General features: G+C 38.3%; 1 protein-coding gene and 1 pseudogene across 2 annotated transcripts in view; one reads left to right on the forward strand and one right to left on the reverse strand.

Moving 5' to 3' along the window:
• The window catches only part of FSTL4 (follistatin like 4), an 878,789-nt gene that overhangs the window by 59,492 nt on the left and 795,311 nt on the right, over window positions 1-23,986 (forward strand). The window lies entirely within an intron of this gene.
• On the reverse strand, window positions 15,301-15,808 carry LOC122744291 (annotated as a pseudogene).

The following is a 23,986-nucleotide window of genomic DNA, read 5'->3' on the forward strand; positions in this document are numbered from 1 at the left end:
GGCCTTAGTCTGTGAATCTTCTTAAGATCACAGTGTATATTAAGTGTATATACTAAGAGGAATAGAAGTGTGAAGACATTTTTCTATCATCAAATAACAGTAAGTCATTACAGTCTAGCAGCAAATGACTTAGGTTAGAAAATTGTTTTATACTTAAACTTTTCTTCCCCTAGGAATTTGGGATTTTTGGAGGCATCATGACAGTGAAAAGTTCACTGGTCTTTGGAGTCAGAGGACCTGAGTTCTAACTATACCTCCATCACTTCCTGCCTGTGTGGCTTTGGGCCAATCATTTAAAGGCTTTCAGCCTCTGATTCCTCTTCTGTCAAATGGGGGGATTGAACTAGAAGAACCCATTCTAAGCCTTTTACCCTATTATCTTCATTCTGAATTGACCAACACCCCAAAGGCACAATGAAGTTTTGAGTACTTCAATCCTCTTCTTCTTCCACCCTCCTTCAAAGGTTATCTGCAAACTTGAGAGATTCTCACTCACCTTTTGGACCTTTGGTAGCTACAGAATTTCTACATTTTTTTCACTTCTTACTTTTATAGTATAGTGATATTAAATTATAATAATATTAAGTTTTAGAGAATGTTTCCATTTTTGTTTTATTATATGTTTCTTGTATAACAACTAAGATTCTGAATTCCCTTAGAAATGTTTTTGAGAACTCTCATTGTTTGATTTGATTATTGACAAAGGTATTTTAAAGTTATGTTAAGCTCAATTTTGTAGGAAATTTTCCTGTCTGATTACCAGCATCCATACATCAATACCTGAAAAGACTTCCATTCCACAACTACACCCAGAGGATGTCCCAAGAACCATCTGAGAAAAGACTTTCAAAGACTTTAAATGAACAGTTTTGTTTTTTTGATTTTTATTCCTTTCTGTTGTTATGTATACTATTTGTAATATGTATTCTCTGCAGAGGCCCTCCCTCTGCAGGCTAGTGTTAAAGCATCGGTTCACGAGGGACCTCCCCTCTGGACAAAACTTTTCTCTCTCTCTTTTCTATATTGTTATTAAATATATTGTTTGCTAGCATAGGTATTATATTCTGTTATTTTTTACTGTTTCATCAAGGAAACACCACGTGTTTCTTGAAGAAACAAAGGGGGGACTTAATGATTGGAATGACGCCACCTGCTGGAGACTTACTGTAGGAAAGCTCCACCATAAGGAGAAGGCCTCTGAGAGCAAGGCCATGCAGCTTTTCATTGGTGGCAGGAAGTGACATTTACTTGTGGGAGGAAGAGGAGGAGAGGCTGGCTCTCTCGCTCTCTTTTCCTCAGGACTCAGGTGGAGAAGGGAGCTAGAAATGTACTCTCCCTTTAATAGATAGCTGAATCTAGGCCTTTCTCTTTCTTTTCACCAAATTCTTATTCTCCTTAATAAATGCTTAAAAGTCTAACTCTTGCTAATTTATTGGCAACCACTCATTAGATATTTTAGACAGACTAGCTAGCTTTTTAGCCACTTACAATACGATGACAGATTGCTAGGCACAGGTGATAGACATTCGTATGTGAGTCACTCAAAGATGCTTGATGAGGTTATGTGAAATATGAGTAGCATGGAGGAATGGTTGGCAGTGAGTCCCTGAGTGAGTCTGTTAGTAGTGGGCTATTTGCCCATTAACATGATTAGCAAACATGATGAAGCACCTTCTATGTGGGAGGCACAGTGCTAGGTATTGGGAACACAAAGGCATTTATCAAACAGTCTTTGCCTTCAAGGAGCTTTTATTTTGTGAAGAGAACTCCTGGTTTTCTGTTAGCAAGTTTTCTTTCAGTTCATTGCCTGAGTTTGTTTGTTTGTTTATTTATTTTGGAGGCACAATGAGGGTTAAGTGACTTGCCCAGGGTCACACAGCTAGTAAGTGTCAAGTGTCTGGGGCCGGATTTGAACTCAGGTCCTCCTGAATACAGGGCTGGTGGTCTATCTACCGTGCCACCTAGCTGCCCCCTAGTGCCTGACTTTTCTTTTCTTTCTTTCTTTTTTCTTTTATTTTTTGGTGTTTTGTTTATTTCTTTTTATTTCTTTTTTTTAAACATCTCCATATTAGCCAGGTTATGAGAGAAAACAGATAAAAACAAAACTTCAGATTAAGGAACTATCAAAAAAATTATGCTTCAATCTGTTTTCAGATACCATCAGTTCTTTCTCTGTAGATGGATTGCAATTTTCATAAGTCCTTCAGTGTTATATTGGATCATTGCCTTGCTGAAAAAAAAATCACATACTTCCCAGTAGATCATCTTCCAATATTGCTGTTATTTTGTATATAGTACATTTCACTCTGCTTCAGTTGATGTAGTTCTTTCCAGATTTTTCTGATAGTATCCTATTCATCATATCTTTTTTATAGTACCTTACTTTTCTATTTTATTTTTTCCAGTTACATGTAAGGGTAGTTTTCATTCCAATTACATGTAAGGGTAGTTTTCATTCATTTTCATAAAATTTAGAGTTCCAAATTTTTCTTCCTTCCTCCCTTTCTTCTCCCCTCCAGAAGACATCAATCAATCTGATATAGGTTATATATGTACAATCCAAAAGTGCTCTTTTTATCAGTTCTTTCTATGGGTTTGGATAGCATATTTCATCATTAGTCCCTTGGGATTGTCTTGAATAACTATATTGCTGAGAGTAGTTAAGTCATTCACAATTAGTCATCGCACATTACTGCTGTCACTATGCACAATGTCCTCCCTGTTCTGCTCACTTCACTATACATCAGTTCATATGAGTCTTTCCAGGTTTTTCTGGTATCTTCCTGTTTGTCATTTCTTGTAGTCCAATACCATTCCACTACAATCATATACCACAACTTCTTCAGTCATTCCTCAGTTGATGCACATTCCTTTGATTCCCAATTCTTAGCCACCACAAAGAGTTGCTATAAATATTTTTTGTACCAATTTTCCCCCTTTTCTCTTTTTTGTGATTACTATTGTTAACTGTTTCCCTCCATCCTATTCCCTTCCCCATGATATTTACTTTATTATCGATTTTCTTTCACCCTATCCCTCTTCAAAAGGGATTTGCTTCTGTCTGTCTCCTCCCCCAATCTACCCTCCCTTCTTTTGCCCCTCTCTCTCTCTTTTTTTTTTTTTTAGTGAGGCAATTGGGGTTAAGTGACTTGCCCAGGGTCACACAGCTAGTAAGTGTTAAGTGTCTGAGGCCGGATTTGAACTCAGGTACTCCTGACTCCAGGGCCAGTTCTCTATCCACTGCACCACCTAGCTGCCCCTTGCCCCTCTCTCTTTATCGCCTTCCCCTCCTATTTTCCTGCAGGGTTAGATAGATTGCTTTACCCAGTTGAGTGTGTATGTTATTCCCTCCTTGAGCCAATTCTGATGAGTGTTAGGCTCATTTACTGCTCAGATTAAATCGATTACTCCACCCAATTAGGTGTGTGTGTGTTTGTGTTAATCCCTCCTTGAGGCAGCTCTGATGAGTTTAAGGTCTTTGAGCCTTTTCTGATGAGTGTAAAATTCATTTACTGCCTTGCTCCTCCTCCATCTCTTCCCCCACTCCAAAAGCCCTTTCCTGTTTCTTTCATGTGGGATTTCACCCCATGCTACCTCTGCCCTTCCCCCTTCCCCTAGTGCATTCTTCTCACCCCTCAATTTAACCCTAAAGATGTCATCATGGGGCAGCTAGGTAACACAGTGGACAAAATGTCCACCCTGGACCCAGGGGGATCCCAGCCAAAACCCAACCTCAGACACAAGACAGTCACCCACTGCATGACCCCAGGTATTCATCACAACTCCAATTTTTTATGGTTCTCTAGGGTCTTTCATTTCAAAGTCAAATTTGCCACTCAGTTCAGGTCTTTTCATCATGAATACCTGAAAGTCCTCTTTTTCATTGAAGTCCCATTTTTTTCCTCTGAAAAATTAGGATCAGTTTTGCTGGATATGTGATCCTTGGTTGTAATCCAAATTTCTTTGCTCTCTGGAATATCATATTCCATGCCCTCTGATCCTTTAATGTAGAAGCTGCTAGATCTTGTGCTATCCTGACTAGGACTCCACAGTACTTGAATTCTTTCTTTTTGGCAGCTTGCAATATTTTCTCCTTGACCTGAGAGCTCTGGAATTTGCTATAATATTTCTAGGAGTTTTCCTTTTGGGATCTCTTTCAGGAGGTGATTGGTATATTCTTTCAATTCCTATTTTACCTTCTGTTTTTAGAACATCAGGGCAATTTTTCCTGACAATTTCTTAGAAGATGATGTCTAAGCTCTTTCCTTGTTTATGGTTTTCATGTAGACCAATAATTTTCAAATAATCTCTCCTGGACCTATTTTCCAGGTCAGCAGTTTTTCCCAGAAGACATTTCATATTGCCCTCTATTTTTTGTGCATTTGGATTTGCTTTATTGTGTCTTGGTTTCTTATAAAGTCAATAGCTTCCATTTGTTCAATCCTAATTCTTAGGCAATTATTTTCATGAGAGAGCTTTTGTACCTCCTTTTCCATTTGGCCAATTTGGCTTTTCAAGATGTTGCCTTTTTTCTCATGTCTTTCCTGCATTACCCTCATTTATCTTTCCATTTTTTCCTTTTCCTCTGTAACTTTATCTTCAAAGTCCTTTTTGAGTGCTTCTATGGCCTGAGAACAATTCATATTTTTCATGGAAACTTTAGATATACGGGTCCTGATGTTGACATCTTCCTCTGAGGGTGCACCTCGATCTTCCTTGTCACTAAAGAAACTTTCTATGATCCTCACCTTTCTCTGTCTACTCATCTTGCCTTTCTTCTACTTGCCTTTTAGCTCCTTAAAGTAGGGCACTATTTCCAGGCTGCACTATCTCAAGCTTCAGAAGGTCCCAGGTGGTATGATTAAAGGAGGATCAGGTTCTTCACTTGTTTGACCTGTTCCTTGATTTGTAGATGACCCCAGACCAACTTGCTAATCAACCAGCTTTGTGTGTTGTGGTTGTCAACACAGATGAGCCTGTGCCCTTCCCCCACCTGGGCCACTACTACTCAAGCCTACCCTCTGGTTCTGAGCCAGTGTTAAAAATCCAAGATCTGCCTCAGCACCAGCATAGACCCTTGTAATCTTGCCCCTGACAAGGGCTCAGCCCTCTTACCATAGTGTAAGCTTAGTTCCAGGTGACTCTGGTGCTTCAGCTGATTCAGAGGCTCTGGGGGGGTCTCTTTCTCTGGTGAGGCCTTCCTGGGACTGGATCTGTGTCAGGGTGACTGTGGTGTTGGTCTCCACTCCTGTCTCAGCACAGCATCTCCCTCCTTCCAACCTTCCAAGCTGTCCTTGGTTGGAAGATGATTTCAGCACATTCTTCTGTGAATTTTGCTGCTTCATGCATTGTTCTCTGGCATTATTTCGATGTTTTTTGGAGCGATCCTGTCATGAGTTCTAGAGCTCACTTCCTTTTGTCTGACATCTTGGCTCCACCTGGAAGTCTCTGCTTGGCAGAAAGTTGGAAGGAGGATTAAGAGAGCATGGAGATGAGGATAGGGACCAGACTAATGATTTCATCTATATAGTACCTTAAACTTGACTAAGAATTTTCTTCACAATAGCCCAGCAAAGTAGGTACCATACGTTTTGCCATTATTGTCAGTCATCATAACTGTTTCCCTCTGTCCTACTCCCTTCTCATGATATTTACCCTATTTTCTATCTTCTTTTACCCTATTCTTCCACAACAGTGTTTTGCTTCTGACTGCCCCCTCCCCTGCTCTGCCCTCCCTTCTCTCATCCTTCCCTCTTTATCCTCTTCTTCTCCTACTTTCCTACAGGGTAGAAGATTACTCCTCCCAGTTGGGTGTGTATGTTATTCCCTCCTTGAACCCACTCTGATGAGAGTAAGATCTTTGAGCTAATTCTGTGTTCTAAATTTTCTTCCTCCCTCCCTCCTCAACCCTCCCCGTGAAATCAAGCAATTTAATATGTCATACTTGTGCAGTTATGCAGAACATCTTCACCTTCCTCGAAAGTGATTTGCTTTTTACTGCTCCCTCCCTCAATTTGCCCTTCTGTCCTTCCCCTTCTCCTTCCCCTCCCACTTTCCCTAAGGGCAAAATATATTACCATACCCACTTGAGTATGTATATTATTCCCTCTTTGAGCCAATTCAGATGATAGTAAGGTTCAGTCACCCCCCCACTCCTTCCCCTTCTTCCCCTCCCCTCCATAAGCTTTTTCTTTTCTTTTTTCTTTTTTTTTTTTTTTGGTGAGGCAATTGGTGTTAAGTGACTTGCCCAGGGTCACACAGCTAGTAAGTGTCAAGTATCAGGTCCTCCTGAATCCAGGGCCTGTGTTCTATCTGCTGCCCACCTAGCTGCCCCCCTCCATAAGCTTTTTCTTGTTTCTTTTATGTGATCTACTTTTCCCTAGTCTATCTCTCCTTGTCCCTTTCTTCCAGTGCATTCCTCTTACCCCTTAACTTTATTTTAAAGATGTCATCATGGGTTAGCTAGGTGGCACAGTGTACAAAGCACTAGCCCTGGACTCAGGAGGTCCTGTGCCCAAATCTAGCCCCAGACATAAGCCTCTCCACCCTGCCTGCCCCACAAAAACAAGGATAAACAAAAAATAAATGCTTTACAGATATCATCCCTTTGAATTCAATTCACACCTGTGTCCTCTGTCTAAATATTTCCTTTCAGCTGCCCTAATACTGAGAAAGTTCTTATGAATTAGAAGTATTATCTTCCCATGTAGAAATGTAAACAGTTTAATCTTTTAATATCCCTTATGATTTCCTTTTTCTGTTTACCTTTTTATGCTTCTCTAGGGTCTTGTATTTGAAAATTAAATTTTCTATTCAGTTCAGGTCTTTTCATCACAAATGCCTGAAAGTCCTCTTTTTCATTGAAGTCCCATTTTTTTCCTCTGAACGATTATAATCAGTTTTGCTGGGTAGGTGATTCTTGGCTGTAGTCCCAGTTCCTTTTCCCTCTAGAATATCATATTCCATGCCCTCTGGTCCTTTAATGTAGATGCTGTTAGATCTTGTTTTATCCTTACTGTAGCTCCACAGTATTTGAATTCCTTTTTAAAAATTTTATTATTTTTAGCTGCTTGCAATATTTTCTGCTTGATCTGGGAGCTCTGGAATTTGGCTATAATGTCCTGGAGGTTTTCATTTTGGGATCTCTTTCAGGAGGTGATCAGTGGATTCTTTCAATTTCTATTTTACCTTCTGCTTCTAGAATATTAGGGCAATTTCCCTGACAATTTCTTGGAAGTGACTGTCTAAACTCTTATTGTGGTCATGGTTTTCAGGTAGTCCAATGATTTTCAGATTATCTCTCCAGGATCTATTTCCAGGTCAGCTGTTTTTCCAAGGAGATATTTCATATTGCCCTCTATTTTTTTTATTAATTTGGATTTGCTTTATTGTGTCTTGGTTTCTCATAAAGTCACTAGGCTTGATTTGTTTACTCCTAATTCTTAAGCAGTTGTTTTCTTCTGAGAGCTTTTTTATCTCCTTTTCCATTTGCCTTTTCAAGCTGTTGACTTTTTTCTCATGACTCTCCTGCATTGCTCTCATTTCTCTTTCCATTCTTTCTTCCACCTCTCTAAATCTTCCTTCTGTCTCTCCTACTTTCTCATCAAAGTCCCTTTTGAATGCTTCCATGGCCTGACACAAATTCATATTTTTCTTGGAAGCTTTGGATGTCAGGGCCCCAAGGTTGCTATCATCTTCTGAGGGTGCACCTCAATCTTCCTTGTTGCTAAAGAAACGTTCTATAATTCTGTTTTCTTTCCTTGCTCATCTTGCTGTCTTTTACTTGACTTTTAACTCCATCTTACAATGGGGCCCTGCTTCCAAGCTATACTGCCCCAAACTTCAGAGAGTCCCAGGTGATTCAGTTTGAGGAAGGGAAGGCTTTACTTTTGCCTGGCCTGTTTTCTGGTCTGAAGATAACCTCAAACCAATTTGCTAATTAACCAGCCAGCAGAACTTTGTGGGCTGTGGTGGTTCTTAACTCTGACTAGCCTGTGTCTCTCCCCTACCTGGGCCTCCCACTGCTCAGGATTTCTTCCTGGTTCCCCACTGGGGTAGGATAGCCAGATTCCTCTTTAGGTCCCATAGACACCCCTGTATTTTCCCCCCTCCCCCCTCAGTCAGCTGTTCAACTCTCTCACCCAATCCCAATTGTAAGCTTAGTTCCAGAAGACCACAGTGTTGCTGCTGATTCAGAGGCTTGGGAGTAAGTTCCTCTGACACAGTGTGCCTGGGGTCTGTATCAGCACGATTGCGGGGTTGGACTCTTCTAACAGCCCTGCATTTCCCTCTCTAAGATGTCTTTGGCTGGAGAATAATCTCAGCCCATCTTTTTGTGGGTTTTGCTGCTCCAGGGCTTGTTTTGTTGCTGTTTTGGGGTTAATTGTGTTAGGAGCTCTGTGCATTTAATGTCTTTCCTCCTCCATCTTGGCTCTGCCCCTAGTGCCTGACTCTTCAGTGAGAAGTGGTTGCTCCAAGATTTGCTGCTTTAAATAATCATGGTTAACCTGGATTATGGGAACTTCATTAGCAATGACAGGACCAGAGCATCAAGAGGAGATGAAATATTTGCCTTCGAGGGGCTTGACTTATTGCTGTAGGAACAAGAGTTTTCTCTGAGATGATAGTTGCAAGGTTCATTAAACCTTTAATTGATGGAAGTAGTTTAACAACTCTGCTCTTTCTTCATCTCATCTAAAAGGCTTCTCTGCACACAAATTCTCTTCACCAGACCTGTCTGGTAGAAGAATCTTCTAATACTGACCAGGGATTCAGTTTCTTTTATAGCTTTGGAAGGTTTTCTAGGCTTTAGCAAAGGAATCTGGGAGGAAAGTATGAAATTACATGGTAAGTAGGATGAGAGGGATATAAAACAAGAACTTCAAAAACTCTTCTGTAATCTAGTTATAACCTCTCTCCATATAGATTTCCCATTATTTCACCATATGTGCTTTTTTTGTTTTGGGAGGAAATTGGGGTTAAGTGACTTGCTCACAGTCACACAGATAAAAAGTGTCTGATCCTGGATTTGAAATCAGGTCCTCCTGACCCTAGGGTCTGGGATCTATCCACTGCACCACTAGGTAGATGCTCCCCACATATTTTCTTTAAGTTCTTGCCACATCTAGGTACAGGTGATGGCAATTCTGACATGAATCTTTCAAAGACATTCCATTATGTTATATACATTCTTGTTATTCCCAGTACATAACCAGCTCCTTCCTCTCTGCTTTTGCCTCGTCTATCCCCCATGCTGTGCTTCCTCATCTATTCCCTGGAGACTCAGTTCAAGTCTATCTCCCTACCTAGGACCTTTCCTGAGGTCAACTCCAAATTACTTTATATTTTTCTAATCTGAATACATATGATTTCCCTTCAGTAGTATGTTAGCTCCTTGAGTTCTGGGACTGCCTTATTTTTGTCTTTGTATTGTGTGTACTAATTAAATATTTATCAAAGTTAATTGAGAAGCACAATAGTTAGTTCCTCTCACAAGCAGCTGGAATCTTGTCCTTTCAGGTACTATATCTAAACCTCTATTAATGCCCCTCCCACGTTCCCTATCTCTCTCTAGATGTGATGAGCAATTGTGTTCTTTTTTGTTTGTTTTTTCAGGGCAATGAGGGTTAAGTGACTTGCCCAGGGTCAGACAGCTAGTAAGTGTCAAATGTCTGAGGTCAGATTTGAACTCAGATCCTCCTGAATCCAGGACCCATGTTTTATCTACTGTGCCACCTAGCTGCCCCCAGTTGTGTTATCTCTAATGCCTATGATTTCCATACTTTCTTCATCTAGCCCTAAAATTGACTCTCCATCCTTTCTGGAGATCTGGGCAAGGGCGGGGACGTGAAGGTGAGCTCCTCCTTGTCTTAGAGTGTCAGAAGTGAGAGACCAGTAGTGATTGTAATTGTCAGAATCCATCTGCCTGAAACCAATACTTTCCTCTAACTGATTCCCATCCCCCTCAATTACAACTGCAGGGAGCCCTCCAGACAGCTGAGCAAGTGGTTACTTCAATTTTAGTTCTTGTCATCTGCCTCTCAGGAATGAGGGGCTATCTCTGAGCTCTCCTGGCTGATTTGTGCTGTGATTAAGGCCTGCGAGTGTGTGGGCAGGCACCAATGTCATGGTGTTTGACCCAATATCCCAGGAAGCTGTTCAATGTGCTATTACAGGTAGGTGCAGCCTCTGCCTTCTGGTGATGCAGATCACAGTTGGGGGAGCGATGCTAAAGGAGGAAGGCAGAGAGTGATAGACGGGTGCAGCCAGGGTAGTTATAGGGTTTGTTCAGAGGTGTGGAAGTGCTAAACCAACCTGGCACAGCAGTTCACGGGAATGTGGCAAACGAGCTCCAACCTTCCTTTCTGAAAGCACTTGGAATTAGTCTCTAATTGGCAGCTGTCTCTAATCGCCCTTTTATTGTTCTCTGCATCTGGATGAGCTGAAGCCATTAAGAATCCCATTCTGTTTACCATTAATTTTGATTTTGTTTAGCAGATGTTTCCTGGATCTCACAGTTGCTTACCTAATCTATCTTGGTATAATGTGAAGTGGCTAACTATCTTCCATGAAACAGATTAATAAACTCTCTTAATTCTTCATGGGTAACATCTTTTACTGCTGCAAATATATGGTATTTTAAGAGGGAGGTTGTAAAATGTCCAGATTTGATGGCGCCTGGGGCGATCGAAGGTCCTTTTTCAAATCAAGGTTACCATCTGGGAAAATAGACTGCAACTCATTTCCATTATCACTCTTACTCACTGGAACAATGCAGATACCCCCTGTGGTCTCTGCACTAAAGCAAGTTGCGGTTGACTTCTCTCATTCCACCTAGATTTCCCGCAACCCCTAAATTAACTTTTAAAAATTTACTCTTGTTTTCCAGCTGACTGATGCAAGCTCTGGAAGTGGAGCTATGTTAAGAACCAGTTGTTATAGAATGAATCAAATAATCATATGACCCTAAAATCCTGAGGAAAAGAGGGTTTAGAGATCACCTAGCCCAATCTCTTAATTTTATAGGTTGGGAAACAATGGTTTAGTGAAATAGTACTGGATTTACTGGGGAAAAATGAATTGCTTTTATTACAATTAGAGTGATCTTAGGTAACTCACATATCTGAGCCTCAGTTTCCTAGGAATAATAATACTTGGCCTATCTACTTCACAGGATTTACTGTAATGACTATATAAGATTACAATTTATAAAGTGATGTGAGTGTATTCATATAGCTTGCAATTCTGTTGTGACACATGTATGATTTTTTTTTTTACTATGCAAACTAAGTCTGAGGGAAATTACATTTCTTCCTTTTGTCCTAGCTTACCCACTTATGCAAAGCATGAACTAGAATTTAGGTCACTAGACTTCTGATAATTTGATTAGAGAATAACTTCATGAGTCCCACTGACGAGCAGTAGTAGCTGTCTATATTAGACAAAGAGTTTTGACGTAGATCCTTTAGGCTGATTTTTGTTCAATCATTAAGGCATTAAAAATTATTTGGTTGGGGGCAGCTAGGTGGCACAGTGGATAAAGCACAGGCCCTGGATTCAGGAGGACCTGAGTTCAAATCTGGCCTCAGACACCTGACACTTACTAGCTGTGTGACCCTGGGCAAGTCACTTAACCCCCATTGCCCCGAAAAAAAAAAATTGGTTAATGCCTTTTGTATGCATGGGTATAGTTTCTGAAAGACAAGGAATGGATAGAGGTTAAAAGATACATTGTACTCTCTCCCGTTTGGACCATTGCTGGACTATCGTGCCCTGTTCTGGGTGTTAGGAAGGATAATGACAAGTGAAAGACTATTCAGATGACATTGGCCTGGATAATCAGGGGAATTGATATCTTCCCCACACTAGCACTAAGTAAAATATCTTAGAAATATTTTATCTAGAGAAGAGACAAGTCTTGGTGGGAGGGCATGATAGTAATATTTACATGTCTGAGGGGGTAGTTCTAAAATTATCATAATCAGTAACAGGTACATAAAGGATTTTAAATTGTTTAATGATTATAGAAATGCAAATCAGGGGCAGTTAGGTGGCACAGTGGATAGAGCACTGGCCCTGGATTCAGGAGGACCTGAGTTCAAATCCAGCCTCAGACACTTGACACTTACTTGGCTGTGTGATGTGGGCAAGTCACTTAACCCCAATTGCCTCACCAAAAAAAAAATGCAAATCAAATCAGTTTTGATTGGCTATTTCATAACTATCAAATTGGCAAAGATTATTTGAAAATGAAACAAACTAGTGTGGCTGTGAAAAGAAAATAGGTGTTCAGTGCGGCTTTCAGTTCAAGGTCTGAATTGGCGCAGTTTTTTGGAAAGTAATATTGAATAAGTATGTGATAAGTTATAAAACTGCTCACATCCTTTGACCTTGTTATCTCATTATTGGAACTATATCCTAAAGATGTTATTGGAAGGGGAAAGGTCTGTATAAAAATAATTTCAGCAGCATAATTTACAATATTATTAATTTGGAAACAGGCCCAATATCCAATGATTGAGGAATGGCTGAACAAATTGTGGTATTAATGTGATAAAATATTTTCACACCATTATAAGTGACAAATATGAGGAACATGAAGAAATTTTGAAAGGCTTATGAAATGATAAAAGCTAAATTACAAGAACAATGTAGATATAGTTTCCATCTATGTAAATAAAAGCAACAAATTCTGAGAAATTCACAGAAAACAATAGGACAAGTTTGACATTAAATTCACTTTATATATTTTTCTTAGAATGTGAATGAGAAATTTATTTTAGACAGTCTTTTTCTCTTTTTGTGTATTTGAAGGTTATGTTCTAAAGTAATCAAGATTGTGGTAAAAACTATTTTATTGAAAAAATTGCAGTATCTGAGGGGTTGTCATGATGAAGAATGATTAGATTTGCTTTACTTGACAATAATTGCCATGAAACAGCATTTCAGTTTTTTAAAAAGCCTATTTTAAAATGATTTTCAAGCACACTTGCTATCCTGGCAGGTATTCATGTCCAATTCATGGTTTCTGTCTACCTTTCTACACCTTGGTTTGATTTTTTTTTTGCTTAAAAATGCTTATATGGAGGATAAATTATCATATATCATAGATGGAGAGTTGGAAGAGAAGTGAGAGACCATCTTGTCTAAATCGCTCATCTTACAGATGAATAAATGATCGTACACAGTATCAGCAACATTGTGTGATCAACAACTAGCTCTTCTCAGCAATACAATTATCCAAGACAAAAGATGGTCACATGTATGAATCAGGAGCAGGTGATGGTTGTTACAATTGTTGTTACAACTCTACATTAATGCAGATGTGAATCTAGTCTATAACTTTTATTGTCATAAAGAGTTTCCTAGGGCTTGGGAAGATTTAAGTTCCTGGCTCAGTATCACTGAATCAATATGTCTACTTAAGTATGTGAAATGGGTGGATGAGAGCAATTTGTTCCAATAGTCATAAAGTCAGCTGAATCAGGAGTTGTAGAGCACTTAGAGATGGTCAGGCATTGAAGACACAAAGGTACTCCACTGCATCTTGGGCCTTTGACTATTGTCCTGCCACTGGACTTTGATGATTCTGGAAGAGAGAGTGAGGTTGCCAACTTTGTGCAACTCTGCCTCGCTTAAATAAAATTCATGGGCAAGTCAGGCCATCATCCTGTGACATCATGCCTGTGAACAAGTGATCAGTGAAGCTGGTCCTCTCAAAGAGGACCTCTCAATAGGTTTTCTAGTGCTGAATGGCTGGATATATGGTCTTGTTTGTTATGGGTTATTACATGGCAATTTGACCAGGTGCTTCCAGGCAATAAAATTAAGGGGTGGAGACAAACAGAAGATTAAAAAAAGCTTCACTGATCACTTGTTCACAGGCATAATGTGCCGGTAGTTCTACCCTCTGACAGTTGTATTAGAAACTTTATGCTTTTCATAGACCCTCAAATTTTAAGTTTTCATTATCATTAATAGCTTTGTAATCCCAATTCTACACTTTGATATATTCATCCTTGGGTACTTCTACCACTGGTACCAATAATAGCACTACATTACATTTTATATTCTTGTACAGATCTTTAATAAATTCTACTTAGAGGGTCTTTTCAACTATCCATGGTGCTGAAGGTTTTCTCTATGAGTATTTTAATATTTCATAGATACCAAATTAACACATGGTCTGTTAACCTATTCTTACTAATTCTTGCTCCATGCCAGGCCTACCTACTTCTCTGATCATGTTAAACTTTGATTCTGGATTATTCCTTCTCTGGTCATGATAGTGAGGACTCATTTTCTGTTTGGGTTGGGCTCCATAGCCACAGAGCTCCCCTTCCAACTCTCAAATTTTATGATATGTCTTTGTCATCTCCCACATGTAAGTCACCATTAGTCAGAATCTGAAGCCTATTTACCCCCACATGGATTGTCCCATTGCTCTTTGGCTGAAATTATGATTATTCTTTGTTGACTCTTAGACATAAGCATTATCCAAAAAAAAGTTATAGATATATTTGGGGTGTATGTCTGGAAAAAAAGAAATTTGTATAACTTTATTATATATTTAAAAGGAATAGCAAGTTATAGATAATAGATTTGCAGTTTCATATAGAATCATCTTTATTCCACAAATTAAAAATAAAATAAATGAAAATTAAAAAAAATATTTTTTCCTATCATAGATCAGGTTGGGTCATTTGAAGTGCTGTTCAACTTCCCAAATGAACAACTGTCAATAAGTATTTGTCAGGTATAAATTATGTGCCAGGTGATGTGCTAGGTTTTGGTAATAAAAATGTTAAAGTAAGACAGTACGTGTTTTCAAAAAGCATACATTTTATAAAATGTAAACTGTCCTGCTCTTCTCTTCATATGAGATGAGTTTTATATGGCTTGCAGTCTGTACCATTCGAAGGACAACCAACACTGATGAAATCAAAGATTCATTTATTAAAGTATTTATTCTTGTTCTGTGATGGATTTACTTCTTTTCTGGTCACACATGCCCTGTGCAATTTCTTTTATCCCTTTGTAGAAAAATGAATAAGCATGATGCCATGCATTGGGAGCTAGCTTTGGAGTCAGGAAGACCAGACTTCAAGTTCAACCTCTGACACATCCTGTTTGTGGTAGACATAGCCAAGAATGACTGTATCAAAGTGTAGAATATTCTGGGCAAGTCACTGAACTTCTTAATATCCTTAGACAATTCTCTTAGGTCCATGACTTTCAGGGAAAGTACCTACCTAGCTTGATAGAGAGTTCTTAGCTACCTATATTTATTTTTTATTATTATTTTTTTTAATGAAGACATTTGTTTTATTTGATAACATTGGTTTTATGCCACAAGGACACAAGCTCCACCAACACCCTTAATCTTTTCCTCTGCTCTTCTGCTGAAGAATTTTGCCTTCACGATGAATGGCTGCTTGGGGAGTTTCCCTTTTCCTAGGACTTTGTAGTACCCCTACTGCACAACATCCATGAGAGGGGCAAGCCCTTCCTTGCTTTTGGCAGCATTAATCCTGGTCTGCTCACTGACCAGTGTCCACAGCTTATCAAGGTTGAGGGTTGGGCAGTAGCTTTGGTTCTTCTTCAAGTGGTAATGCCTCATACCCACTTTCCCAAAGTAACCCGGGTGATATTTGTCCAAGTTGATGCGGTGATGGTGCAACCCTCCTGCATTTCCATGACCTCTGGGGTGTTTCCGGTGCTTGCTGATACGCCCATGGCCGTGGCTGATGTGCCCACAGAGCTTCCGCATCTTCCTTAGTCGGGAAGGCATGTCGCATGCACTGCAAAAGAGGAAAAAAAGCTACCTATATTTATAAAATTTCAGGTACAGTACATAGCCTTTTGTTTTACCTGGACTAATAGATTCCTGTATACATAGGTTAATTACCTTCATACATAATATAGCCTCATTTTAATTTTCACATGTTTAATAAGCATTAGTACATTTTAGCCAGAATGGTCAGAGAATGTTATGATTCATTAGAGTTAGCATATGTACCTTCTATGGAGTTTTACTATTTACAATTAGTATATAATAGGTAACCTCTTTCAAGTATATAGATCATTTTATATTTTTGAAAAGCATAAATTATGTAGCTCTAAAATTACATGATTTTATTTCATTTGATCATCACAACCTAATGAGGCTAATATTAGTTCGATTACTTTCCTTTTAAGATTTCTGTTTCCTTATCTGTAAATGATGGGGTTGGAGTGACCTTGAAGGTCACTGTTGTCTCCAAATCCTATGACATCTTATGATTATATTCATTTTAAAAATTAAGAAACTAAATTTCCAAAGGTGATACTGACCAGCGCAAGATCTCCCAGTTTGTCAACGGCAAATGCTGTACATAAAATACACTGAATACTATGTAATTAAAAAAAAAAATTTCTGAAGTTTTTTAGGACCTGATAGCAGCACAGGGGTATCATTACAACTCAAGTTTTTCTTACTGCTATAGCTGGAAGAGGAGAATAGGCTTTTTATATCAACATTTGGGCTAAATATATACTCACCTCAGGGTATACCTATCTATTATTGTCCCTGTCTCTCATTTCACCATTCTTTTATATTATCAGGTGATATCTCATTAAAAATATGTATGTATGTAGGTATGTATGAATGTACATAATCTTTATTTTCCACATTAATGCTTTGTCTATACAACTAGACTGAGGTCTTTCTGAAAGCAAGGACTTGTGTTTTCTTTCTTTGGTTTTTGCCATAGCATAGTCAAATCCAATGTAGAACTGGGCATCCAGGAGCCCCAAACTTATTTGTTAGTTGAAAGATATGCTTTAGGCACTTCGTTTTATAGAAAATTTATGTTCTTTGTTTACTTGATATTTTCTTCTTTGACAAAAATATGATTCCAGGGCTTTTGAGATTTGCAGTTATTAGGATTGTGGTTAAATGGAATTTCTGAAATAGCGCAGTTTTTTTGTTTGTTTGTTTTTTGTTCTTTTGTTTTTCTGTCCCTTCTACTACACTTTGTTTTCTTAGGAAGGCCAAATTTATGTAATAAACATTGCCATTGAGGTTAATATATATATGTATATATATATGTATATATACACACATGTGTATATATACACATGCTCATCTATATGTTCATGTGTGTTCATACATACAAATATTTACATAGCCACATATGTACATATGTGAATATATACATATGTGTATATGGTGTATACGATATGTATTATATATATGTGTGTGTGTGTGTATATATATATATATATATATATATATATATATATATATATATATATAAAATGAATTTACACATCTCCTCTGCCAAACTTTGCTGTTAAAGCAAAAATGAAAAACATCTAAGACCTAGAGAAGTTGTGATAAGATGATTTTGTGTTTGGAAAACTACCAAGATACCATTGCATACAGTAAACTCTGAGAAACTTTAGCCTTTGTCTCCCCCCAAAAAATGGAAGAATAAGAATGATAAAAATCATCATCATCTGGGTGCTAAATGTGGGTGCAAATCAGAAAACCTAAAACTCAGTCAATGTCCTGGGAAGAAGCTTATAGACTAGATCAGGGGTTGGCAAACTAACACTGCCTGTTTTTATACAGCTATAAATGCTAAGAATACTTTTTTAAAAATAAAAAGCCCATTCTATTTTGTTCTGTGTGTGCATGTGCATGTGTGTGTGAGAGGCAATTGGGGTTAAGTGACTCATCCAGGGTCACACAGCTAGTAAGTGTCAAGTGTCTGAGATCAGATTTGAACTCAGGTCCTCCTGACTTCAGAACCGGTTCTCTATCCACTGCCCAACCTAACTGTCCCTAAAAAAAAAAAACAAAAACAAAACCCTATTCTTATGTTGGTAGGTTGCATTCTAGACTAGAATTATAGAATTTAGAGGTAGAAGCAGTCTTTAAAAATATCTAATCCATTCCTAGAGGAAATGAAGATTACAATGCATTGTCCTTGCCTCTGTTGTTATTTTTGTTGCTGAAGACAGAAGATGTTTGCCCCTGCAGCACACAATAGATTCTCTCCTTAGAAACAGAGAAGCCCTGTCTTCCAACCTCGTTAAGCTGTTTGCACTGTGTGATATTCACTTGGTCTTGGCAAACTTCTGAGGTTAATTATCTAGGTTATGAAAACCATTTGTTTCTGTCTCTGCTTTGATGAATTGCTTTTTACCAACTTTTCTTTATTAAGAGATGAAGTGAAGAATCTGGCTGACTTTCACTGGCCATTATTTTCTAATCCCTTTTCTGTCCTTAAGAATGAGTTTATCTTTCAAAGATTCAAAGGGGGAAAAAAACCTCAAACAGCCACATCTCTACCTTTCTGTTAATGCCCATGCCAGAGTTTCTCAATCAAACCTTCGGTCCATCTGTCTATTCCAGGAGAAGCTAAAATGCCAGCTGGAGGAACCAGGTGGAGGAGTAAGCAGTGCTGGATGCCTTTTTTTCTCCATAATCCATCTACACAGTGTATACCCTGTCGCTTTTCGCAGTTTGAGATGGGGGAAAAGTGCATGGGATTTGAAATCAGAGTAACAGTCTTTGGATGGTGATTGCTGGCAAGTCCATTTCCCTCTGTGAAGATCACTTTTCTCTTCTTCAAATGATACTGTTTTGTTTAAATCCTTTTGTCCTATGATCTTCTGACCTACCTTTTCAGACAGGTGCTATGTGTAAATGGTTTTGGAACCATTTGATGTGTTTTCCTCATGGCTGTTCATGAAGAGTTTAAATTTTAGTGCCTTTTGTCCTATATAAACTTGTCCTTGTAGAAAGTACCTCCACGTACATTGTTCCATTTTCTGCTGCTGGTGAGCCATTGTGACCTTGTGTGCTATATATACAATGTGAAGCTGGGTATTTTGTGTACTCAATATTATGATGATACATTTTTTTCTGGAAGACACTTAAGTCGCATTCCAAGAAAATATAAGAGGTATGTGGGGAATGAAGTTCCATTTAAGGTATGACATTACCACAGCTTCTGTACACTGCTTAGTTTTTTGTATTGGAAAATTGTTCTGTTTAGTTTCCAGAAAAGTTGTGTGGGACATCACTGATCTACTATTGATTTCCATCTGTCTTACCATGTTTGCTGAGGAGATTTCTCATTTTCTAAAAGCCATATCAAGTAAAAGGAGAAATAAATTCCTGAGGCTGGTTAGCTGAAGTTTTTAGTGTGAGGTTTTTAATTCCATTTAATATTAATGACCACAAGAAAAAGTGATATTTATATAACACAAATTTTGTAAAGCACTTCACATGCATTTTCTCATATAGCACTTTAATAGCTATTTTATAATCTGTGAGGTAGAAGTTATAGGAATTATAATCCATGTTTTACAGATAAGTAAACTGAAACTCAAAGTGGTCACAGAACTAGTAAATGTTAGAAGTGGGATTTAAATCCAGGTTTCCTGATTCCAATTCTAAACCAATATTTTTAATATTAAGGAAGCAAAAAACACTAGGAGTCATCAAGGCACCAAGAAAACTACTGTTTCACAAGAAATGATTAAGTAAGAATTCTAAAAGAATGCGACATAGTATTTAGCATGAGATTTGCACATTGTGCTGGTTAAATAAAGATGTGTTGATTAATAAGCAAGGGTGAACTAGTGGGGGATGGGCTAATGAGACAATAGCATCCCTAATTTTGCTAAGCACAGGGGTAAAAGCAAATGTTGAAAACAACTCTTGCCCTTAAGGAGCTCACATTCCAATAGGTAGAAAATGTGTAAATAGGTACATATAAGATCCAAACAGAGCAGATGAAATGTAATTTGATGGAGGTACACCCTAGAGGTGGTGGGTAGGTAGAAAGGCCTCATGCTGAAAATGGCATTTGAGCTGAGCCTTGAAGGAAGCGAGAAAAAGTAAGAGGAAGAGGTGAGAAAGGAGAGCATTCCTAACCTTGGGGGCTAATTAGTTTAAAAGGCATTAAAATGGGAGATGAGGTTTTGTGTGAGCAATAGCAAATAGACTAGTACAGCTGGATCATAAGAGTATGGAGAGAGGAAGGAATGAGTAACAAGATGGAAAAGGTAGACAAGAGTCAGGTTTAAATGCCAGACAGGAATTCATATTAGGGAGCCACTGGAATTTGCTGAGTAGGCTTATGCCCTGGTAAAATCTACACATGAGAAAAATCATTTTTGGCAGATGAATGGAGAGACATAAGGCAGGGAGACCAATTGTAAGGTTACTAAAATTATCTATATGAGAGAGGTGGTTAGGGCCTATATTAGGGGAGTGGCTATATGAGTACTGAAAAGGATTATACATATATTTCTATATATAATATGTAATAATTATATGTGTGACTATGGACATATATACATATGCATATAGACATACACACACACACATATATAACTGAAAGTGAGATATTGATGATGATATGGAGTTGTGAGCTTTGATGACTGAGAAGGTATTGGTGCCATGTATAATAATAGGAAAGTTCAGAGTAAGGGAGAATTTGGAAAGAGGTTGATAATGATTTCTGTTATAGATATGTTGAGATTGTGATTTCCTTTAGAGCCTACGGTTTGAGATGTCCAAAAGACAGTTGTAATTGCAGGACTAGAGCACAGAAGAGACTAGGGCTGGCTACATAGATCTAGGAATCATCTGCATGGAGATAATTTGATCCATGGAAGTTGATGAAATAATCAAATGAGAAAATATAGAAGGAAAGGAGAAGATGGTGCAGGATAGAACTTTGAGGGATAATCATGGTCGGTGCACACACCATAGTTGAAGCTCTAACAAAAAGAAGTTGAGAAAGGAGCAGTCAGACAGGTAGAAGAACAGGGGAGGGAAATGTCACTAAAATTTCACAAGAAGGTGATCAACTGTGTATTATGCTGCAAAAAGGCTAAGAAGAATGACTGGAGTTGAACCAATGTGGCAGAGTAGCAGGAGGAAATGATATCAAGATCCCACCCAGAAACTCCTCTATATAGACTTAGAAAACACCAGACGACCTGAAGGTGAAATCCAGAAAAATTCTCAGTGAGTCTTTTGCTAGGCTCAGATCAGCATAGGGACTTATATTTGCTGACAATGGGGAATGGCTTGGGGCAAGAACTCTCTGGCGTGTGGAGCCCGCCACTGCCATGGAGAGGCAGTGCTCCAAGGCAAAAGGAAGTCCTAGAGTCATACTAAGGCATTGTGACAGGGACAGGTGCCAACTGCAAGCTTTCTCATCCATTCTCCAGTTCCGGATGACAGATCTGTGGTGTATGAAGGTATCCTTCCCTGAGAGGGGGCCCCTGGGAGACATTGGGTGGTATACCTAGAAAGGAAGAAGTTCAGAAGCAGGTAGCAGGAACACTTTGGCTCAGATTGCAAGACCAAAGTGTGATCTCACTTCCAGCATCTAGCTAAGCCAGCAAAAGAATAATCAGGGCAGAAATCCAAGACCAAAGCATGGAGTTCTGTCACTCTTAAATAGAAAAATAAAACTTTCTATCTGGCTGAGAGTGGCTGTCTATCAGCAGTCTATTGTTGTTCTGAGTGAAAAACAGGTTATGAACTTGCAGAGCTGGAGGTTGAGGACAGGAGCAATCACACTTTGCCCTACATTAGACTATTTTAGGAGCACTGAGAGCTCACTGGTCCCCAGGCTGTTCCTCTCATCCTAAAAAAAACACAACACTCAATAATGCTTCAAGAAAGCAGCAATAGCACCACTCTAGACCTTCCTTCCAGAAGTGCTATGTAGCCCAGCTCTAACATCAAGTCCAAAGTTAGTTAGAAGGCTGGAAGAATGAAGAAACATAAAAAAGAACCACATTATAACAAACTGTTATGATGACAGGGATATCTGAGGTATAAATGAAAAAATAAAAGAGAATGACTTCAAAATGTCTATAAGAAAATCCTCAGTCATATGGGGGCGGGGGAAGAAAAGCCTCAGAAAAACAGCTTGGGTACAAAATCAACCAGAAGATATGGCAAGAGATATTTTTTTAATTTTTTGATTAATGAAATAAGGAATGCTAGAGGAAAATTGAAAATGAAGTGAGAACTATGGGAAAAAAGAATTAGAAAAGGAATTAATAGTGTGGCACAAGAGGTACAAAACCTTGCTTGAAGCAGCAAAATCTTTGCAAATTAGAATGGACAAAAAAGAAACAAATGGTTCCATGAGACAATAAGTAGTATTAAAATAAAATAAAAACACTGGAAAAATAGACGATAAAAAGAATCTCATAGTGGAAACATATGGCCTGGAAAAAAAACTGAAGAGAAAAAAAATAGAATCATTATAGTATCTGCATGTCACAGGAAAAAAAAAACAAACACAAAAAACCAACAACACCCAAACCCTAAGCATCCTATTTCAAGATATCTTAACAGAAAACTTATCAGATCTATTGGAAGGAGAAGGCAAAGAGTAAATAGAAAGAATTTGCCAGTCATCTCCTAAAAGAAATCTCCAAATGAAAAGTTCTGGGAATATTATAGTCAAAATCCCAAAAAGTTTTCCAGTCAAAGAAAAAATGACCAACCATGATTCCAAAGGACTGTCGATGAAACATGCTACTTGCCTCCAGATAGATGAAGGACTTACTTCAGAATGAGAGTTTTATTTGGACATGGCTAATAGGAAAATGTTTTTGCTTGACTATATATCTTTCATCTGATTTTTCTTTAATTCTCAAATTGGAGGGGTATATGGGTTAATGTGTGAGGATGCAGATTTTTGTTGATTTAAGAAAAATAGAATGAAAAAAGCATAAGGATTTATTTTTAAAGCCATTAAATTTGGCAATTAAGAGATGGTTGTTAGCTTTGGAGAGGCAAATTTTAGTTGAAAAATTGAGTGTTGAAGTCAGATCACAAAGGATTGAGAATGGGAGGATAGGAAGATGAGGAAAAACTAGTGTAGACTTTTTATTGAGGAGTTTTATCAGAGAAGTGCAGGAGTCATATAAACTGGTTAGAGCAAATTTTTTTAAAAATTGAAGATTGGGACACATGAGTAAATTTGTAGGCAGCCGGAAAGGATCCAATATATTGAAAGAGAATAGAAATTAAGGAGAATAGAAATGAAGGTGGGGACAATTTGCTGAAGAAGATGGGAGAGAACAGAATCAAAGGTGTATATAGAGGTGTTGATTTTAATGAGGGAGTATTACCACCTCTTTATTTGATGTAAGATTGAAGGAGGATCTGGGGGGAGAAGATGTCTAAGTTGATTTAAGATGAGGAGGAAAGAAGAGAGCTGAAAATGGTGAATTTTTTTTCAACACAATATGATGGTAGTACCTCAGCAAAGTTGATGTTGAGCTGGAGATCTGTGGAAGAGACAGATGAAGGTTTGAAAAGCCACTGTAGAGAGTAGGAAGAAGAGTTAATGAAGAAGTAGTAGAATGATTGCTTTGTAGTAGTAAGAATCCAGTTGAGATAAAAAACCAAATATTTATAGTCAACCAAACCAGTATTTTTTTTGTAGCTCCATTTAACATCATGTGAATAAGAACAAAAGAGGTAGACAGTGACAGTCATCTAGATTTGGAATTTGTTTTTTGTAAATCTGTATCAGGTCTGGAAATCCAATTAATTCACTGTTTATTATGTTTTGATGATGATTCTGGTGTCATATTTTCACATAAAGAATGCTATTTCATAGAAACTCATTTCTCTCTTCAATCCTTATTAAGTTGCTGTAGATTTCTGCAAGTAATAGTAGTAGAATAAAAAGGAAACTGGACTTAGGAACTATAGATTTAGATGAAGTCTCTGTCCCTTACTTCCTGGTTGACTGGGTAGGTCTTTTTATATGAACCTCAGTTTCCTCATCTGTAGAGTGTGTATAATAATATTATTATTCAAGAAAGCAGCACTAGGATCTGTCTAGACCTTCCTTCCAGAAGTGCTATGTAGCCCAGACCTAGAAAAATGTGAGGAAAATTCAAAGGATTTAAGAGTAGAATCATCCAGCAAGAAGTAACGTCAGAG

Source organism: Dromiciops gliroides, chromosome 2 (assembly GCF_019393635.1).
Source record: "Dromiciops gliroides isolate mDroGli1 chromosome 2, mDroGli1.pri, whole genome shotgun sequence".
NCBI classification, from domain to species: domain Eukaryota; kingdom Metazoa; phylum Chordata; class Mammalia; order Microbiotheria; family Microbiotheriidae; genus Dromiciops; species Dromiciops gliroides.